General features: G+C 31.8%; 1 long non-coding RNA gene across 1 annotated transcript; it reads right to left on the bottom strand.

Annotated features, from left to right (window-relative positions):
- Positions 1–687: 687 nt before the first annotated feature.
- Positions 688–2,153, bottom strand: LOC111612861. Its single transcript, XR_002754688.1, has 3 exons — positions 2,021–2,153; positions 1,179–1,336; positions 688–1,089 (listed from the first exon to the last, which is right to left on the bottom strand). It is a non-coding gene; the product is annotated as an uncharacterized LOC111612861 (long non-coding RNA).
- Positions 2,154–6,931: the final 4,778 nt, after the last annotated feature.

The following is a 6,931-nucleotide window of genomic DNA, read 5'->3' as shown; positions in this document are numbered from 1 at the left end:
AAGCCTCTAAGAGGATGAATAAAATAGGGTTCTCCCCACTCACTAACATCCTAGCATACGGAATCTTTCAAACCTATTATGAAGTTTGCGAGAAACAGTGATGTCAGTACCTGTTAGATGTAATTGTTTCTGAAACACCGTAACAAATAATAATAATAAATTTCACAATGGCTAACGTGAATATTTACTTACAATTGGAAACCGTGTGTTTTATGTATATTCTTATTAATATTTTCATTTGGTCAATCTTTACTTACGTGCACTGTCATGGCCGCACAGTGGAGACTCACATTATAACCTAACCTATTCTAATACATTAACAATATTTGTAATTTATTAGAATAGGTTAGGTTAGGTTAGAACGTCGGTCCACCCTGTGCGGCCATGACAGTCCACGTAAGTAGAGATTAACCTTTCATTTTTTAAGTTGCTGTATTCACGTAATTTCTAATATAATATAAACGCTTATTTTATGTCGAGGACAGACTACTTACTTTGTCATTTAGAGNTAAAAATTGCATTCCGGTATTATAACGACGAAACAATAAATAATTTCTCGTTTCTCTTCATTTTCGACGTGTTTGGTTAAACAAGAATAAAAACAAAACATTATTTCATACTTATACCATTTAATATTTAATTTAAAAATTAGATATCAAAATTGAATAAAATAGAAATTATAGCAACATATACAAATATAATTTATCTGCAATCAAAATTTACAGAGAATAAAAAAAATTGATCGTTGAAGATTCATGTATTGTCTGTATGGTAATGTGAATCTATAATAATAAACTTTTAATTTTACCCAATTAAAAGATTTATAAATACGAAGATTAAAACATTTCAAATTAATCTTCGAATGCCAGAAAACGTCGATTAATGAAAGTTGTGCATGATCCCGGGAACAATATTTTAACAAAGATGTGTCGTCCGACTCTGTTTCGTAATCTTCTCCTTTCAAATATTCCACCACGTACGAATCCGCCAACCGTAAGATAGAGTAAAGGAAAATACTTTCGACGAACAGCGAACAGCAGTTGAAATGTCTGCTCAGATATTCAATGCTCCACATTGAATATCTTTCTTCTGAGATATGAAACAAATATTTTATAAAGTTAATTAAATTACACATATACTTGAAAATGAACAGATGAAATCACAGTGGAGACTCTTACCTCAGCAATCTGAATAATTCCAAAATCCACGAAGTTGTCGTAGCTACGATAATCAACAGAAGTATTCTGTGTGTTTCGAGTATATTGAATTCCTGAACGTACTTTGTTATTACAATTATTTAAATGACGAACAAGCTGACCGACGTGCTGAACATTACCTGGGGAGAAATACAGCAATGAGTTGCGTAATTTTCCAGCCAAAAAAATTAAAAACCCTCGATATAGGTAGGACATACGATCTCCCGTCTATCTCTCCATCCCCTTTACCTTCAACACCAAAATTTACAAGGATCGATCCACTATAGAGCAGACCTTCCAGCAAAATTTCAAAAATTTTGAACAATAGTTAAGCCTCTAAGAGGATGAATAAAATAGGGTTCTCCCCACTCACTAACATCCTAGCATACGGAATCTTTCAAACCTATTATGAAGTTTGCGAGAAACAGTGATGTCAGTACCTGTTAGATGTAATTGTTTCTGAAACACCGTAACAAATAATAATAATAAATTTCACAATGGCTAACGTGAATATTTACTTACAATTGGAAACCGTGTGTTTTATGTATATTCTTATTAATATTTTCATTTGGTCAATCTTTACTTACGTGCACTGTCATGGCCGCACAGTGGAGACTCACATTATAACCTAACCTATTCTAATACATTAACAATATTTGTAATTTATTAGAATAGGTTAGGTTAGGTTAGAACGTCGGTCCACCCTGTGCGGCCATGACAGTCCACGTAAGTAGAGATTAACCTTTCATTTTTTAAGTTGCTGTATTCACGTAATTTCTAATATAATATAAACGCTTATTTTATGTCGAGGACAGACTACTTACTTTGTCATTTAGAGAACTCCGTTAAATAATTTAATGAGCAACACAGTTATCATGATAATGTCTTCCTTATACAACATTATTAAAATACACTAAATGTGGAAACGCACAAAAGGAAAGTGAATTCTAACAATGCAGATAAATGCGAAACTCGCAGATAAAAATATGAGTAATGAGACAAGGAATTATGCAAATTATGCTTATAAAATTTTGCAAATACTTTACCTTAGTTTCGCATTTTTTAAAAAAATAAATGAAATAATAATCATCATTATTTTTGAGATGGAAAAATGTCATTTACAAGTACAGCAATTTATAAATGCAAAATACAAGCTTTTGTATTATGCCTTTATAAATTTATATAAAGTTTATATAAAAAAATTAAGGCGTTTGTATACAAACTTTTAGCTGCAGAAACACATTCGCGACATTCCAATTTTCAACGCGAGTGTTGAGTGTTGAAGTCAACAATTTGACGTCATCAACGACGTTTCAACTCGACTAAGAAGTGCTTAGTTTCCATAATTCCATTCTCAGCAAGATGGATTCCATTCAAATGTCTTACCAATTACCCACAATTCATTGGATAGTAGCAGTCAACATGTCTGTTTAGTCAGCGCTGACAACAGCGCTACCTCAACGTTGAAAAAAGGAACAAATTTTAACTAATGTTGAGATCAGCGCTGAGTCTACGTTGAAAATTGGAAAGTTCCGATTGGCTGAGACCGACCGTAGCGCCTCTAGAGAAATCGTAACGAAGAAGATCCAACACGTGTTAAGGAGTGTCGCGTGTATCTTCAGTAGGGTCGGAATTGATGACGATTTTATTCGTTATTAGCATTTAGAATTTTGTTATAAAACCTATTTCTACCATAAAAATTAAGTCTTCGCCATTTAATAATAGTTAGAAATATAAAATTTATGTTAAAATTTCTGAATTTGGGCTCAAGTTTCAAAACTGAAAAAGAAGATCACGATTTTAAAAGTAACGAATTGACTTTAATCTTGCGATAATATACACTACCGTTTGTGAAGATTGCAACAGCATGAAGAAACTTACAGGAAATGATAAGCAGGCTAACACATGCAAACGAATAGAATATCAGAGTGATAGCTCACGAGTCTAGAGTACCCTAGATTATCAGTGTAGCGACAATNTAATTTTCATTTACCGATTTACCGGTAAATGAAAAAGTCGGTAAATTTACAATCTCTAGTGCTCGGTGAACGATAGGAAATCATCTATATCTTTGGACTCGACTCTGCTACTTTTGAATAGGGTTTTTGTAACGTTGTTCCCGTGGCCGAGCGGAGTTTGACCTGGTACTTTGAGTGGAAGAGTTCCCGAACACTGGGAGTTTGGTCGTGGATCCGCGCAGCGCTCGGACAGCCTGGCCACGTAAAGTTTTTCGGGTTTTCTCCACGTCTGTAATGCCGAAATAGAAGCCAGTTTCCTTTTAAAAATGCTCTTGGAAAACACCCCTAGACAATAAGTGAGCAATAGTTTCTGCCCCCGGGCCAAATTGGGAAGAAAACTTTTTCAACGGGCCAAACCAAAGGCTGCCCTAGGAAGATTTCATCGTGGTGTCAACTTGTAGCTAGAGATTACAGATATATTTTTTAAATTATCATGCTTTATGAACATTCTACGCTATAATTACGAGATTTGTAATAAACAGTTAACTCTAAACGCACAGTGAGTTGTTGACCTGTATTTCTTTTTTAGGCGTCAAAATTTTTCATCGAGCTATTCGGACTTCACTAGCTAATATTCAAAGATGGATCGTGGACCACATAGATTTATTAGACAGGTTGGATTTGGCCCGCGGGCCGTATATTGGCCGTGTATGTTCTAGACAAATGGCCCAAGTGTTGCATTGTGATAACTAAACAAATGAAACGAAATGTAAAAAAAAAAAAAAATTGATTTATAGAAATTCAACCGTAATTTCTAAAAGCAATGTCCGACATGACGTACGTTAGAAGGATTTGAAAGTAAGTACCGAACTTCTTAGCAATTGGTCGAAGAGCCAAGAAATGTATAGCGAACAAACAAAGAAACATTCTCATTTATTATCGCACACGTCGTTTTTTATAGTTACTCACGAAAAAAAAACAAAATAAGATTGATTGACACGCGTAATGCGTAGCACATGCTTCTATTATCATTCCGTAAGCACGATTTTTATTGTTGCATAAACAATAAATTTTAAGAATTGTTTTTCAACTATTGTTGAAGTTATTAAATTGTTTAGTTCGGTTATTCGAAGAGAATTTTCCTGAAAAAATGGATAAGTTAAGGAAGTTAAATTGTTTTAACTTACTTTATACAAATTTTATTTTCATATTTTAGAAGAAAGATATTCAACGTGGAACAAAGGAATTGGAACAGACATTTCAACCACTATTTGCTTTTCGTTGAAAGTGTTTTCTTTTCTTTTATCTTAAAGTTATCAGATTTGTGGGTGGTGAAATATTGGAAAGAAGATTACGAAATAGAGTAGGACGACACATTTTTATGTTACAATATGGTTCCCAGAATCATGGACAAGATTCATTAATCGACGTTTTGTGGCATTCGGATGATTAATTTGAAATGTTTTAATCTCCGTATTTATACATCTTTTAATTGGGTAAAATTAAAAGTTTATTATTAATGAATCTATTATCTTGCACACAATACATAAAATTCATTGATGAATTTTTTACTCTCTGTAAATTTTGATTGCAGACAAATTATATTTGTATATTTGCATGTTTCTGTAATTTATATTTTATTCAATTTTGATGTCTAATTTTTAAATTAACTTTTAAATAGTATAAGTATAAAATATAGTATAAAATAAATAGCTATAAATATAAAATAAAGGAGAAATTTAATGTTTTGTTTTAATTCTTGTTTAACCAAACACGTCAAAAATAAAGAAAAACCAGAAATTATTTATTGTTTCTTCGTCATAATACCAGAATGCAATTTTTAATCGTAATTTTAATTATATGCTCTCTGCGTGAAATTAGTCGAGTCTTGCCCCTATATATTATACTGTTCTTGACGACNATTATCATTCTGTAAGCACGATTTTTATTGTTGCATAAACAATAAATTTTAAGAATTGCTTTTCAACTATTGTTGAAGTTATTAAATTGTTTAGTTCGGTTATTCGAAGAGAATTTTCCTGAAAAAATGGATAAGTTAAGGAAGTTAAATTGTTTTAACTTACTTTATACAAATTTTATTTTCATATTTTAGAAGAAAGATATTCAACGTGGAACAAAGGAATTGGAACAGACATTTCAACCACTATTTGCTTTTCGTTGAAAGTGTTTTCTTTTCTTTTATCTTAAAGTTATCAGATTTGTGGGTGGTGAAATATTGGAAAGAAGATTACGAAATAGAGTAGGACGACACATTTTTATGTTACAATATGGTTCCCAGAATCATGGACAAGATTCATTAATCGACGTTTTGTGGCATTCGGATGATTAATTTGAAATGTTTTAATCTCCGTATTTATACATCTTTTAATTGGGTAAAATTAAAAGTTTATTATTAATGAATCTATTATCTTGCACACAATACATAAAATTCATTGATGAATTTTTTACTCTCTGTAAATTTTGATTGCAGACAAATTATATTTGTATATTTGCATGTTTCTGTAATTTATATTTTATTCAATTTTGATGTCTAATTTTTAAATTAACTTTTAAATAGTATAAGTATAAAATATAGTATAAAATAAATAGCTATAAATATAAAATAAAGGAGAAATTTAATGTTTTGTTTTAATTCTTGTTTAACCAAACACGTCAAAAATAAAGAAAAACCAGAAATTATTTATTGTTTCTTCGTCATAATACCAGAATGTAATTTTTAATCGTAATTTTAATTATATGCTCTCTGCGTGAAATTAGTCGAGTCTTGCCCCTATATATTATACTGTTCTTGACGACAACACAATAATGGCGGTCATCCAACTCCTTTCAATTAACTATATAAGTGCCTCTTTCCGTATCTGATTTGGACTTTTATCTATCTCACTTCGTTCTCGAGATTAAGGTAGGACAGACAGCAGGCATACATGCATACATACAATCTATTTAAATTGCAGCCCAAATACTGAAAGCATACGAGTGTAACGCGAAAGAGAACTTGGACGGAAAACAAATTGAGTTTTCGAAGAGAGTGCTTTTTTCACAATTNTTTTCTATTGCTTAGTTGTATCACGTGGTTAAAATCCGCCATGTTCTGACAGAAAGTGCGCGTGGTTCTGTATGTTTTGAACGGTAAGTGTTTCTTAAAGTCCTTTATAAAGAAATTTAAAAGTTTTTGAACACACTTGACAACAGGTAGGCATGAATTTGCGATATTTTTCTGTGTACGTTCATATTTAAGCTTTAATATAAAGCAACAAATGAAAAAAATCGATAGTTGGCGTAGCTGTTTAGATTAGTTCCGATGTCCGCTTACGTGATGGCATTAAAACGAAAAAATATATATATAAACTGTTTGCATTGTACAAAGAGAAGTACAAAAGTTAGTTTAAGTTAGCAAAATGTAACCAAGATTTAGTTTTCTACTGATTTTTGCGATGTTATTGCTCATTAAAAAGCCATCTATCCACGAAAAATATGTATGTTTAAAGAACTTTTCGTGTTTAAATAATCATAAATTGTTATATTTTGCATGTTTCTTTTGCTAGAATAAACTTAAATAATAATAATAAAGTGTAATAATATAAAATATAAATAATAATAATAATAATAATAACTCTTCCGTGGTCACCACCTGGTCGTGGTGGGAGATCCCAGTAATTTTACTGAACCATAGAGCAATGCAGGCTGGAGCACAAGCTCCTGGTAGGGACACCCATGCCAGTAAGGTCTATGGGGAGAAATGAAGCTAAGAGTGAC

Source organism: Centruroides sculpturatus, unplaced genomic scaffold (genome assembly GCF_000671375.1).
Source record: "Centruroides sculpturatus isolate CEXI.00-Female unplaced genomic scaffold, Cexi_2.0 scaffold1560, whole genome shotgun sequence".
In the NCBI taxonomy this organism is placed as follows: domain Eukaryota; kingdom Metazoa; phylum Arthropoda; class Arachnida; order Scorpiones; family Buthidae; genus Centruroides; species Centruroides sculpturatus.
The sequence above is the reverse complement of the archived record's forward strand: the minus strand, read 5'-3'. Positions and strand labels throughout refer to the sequence as shown.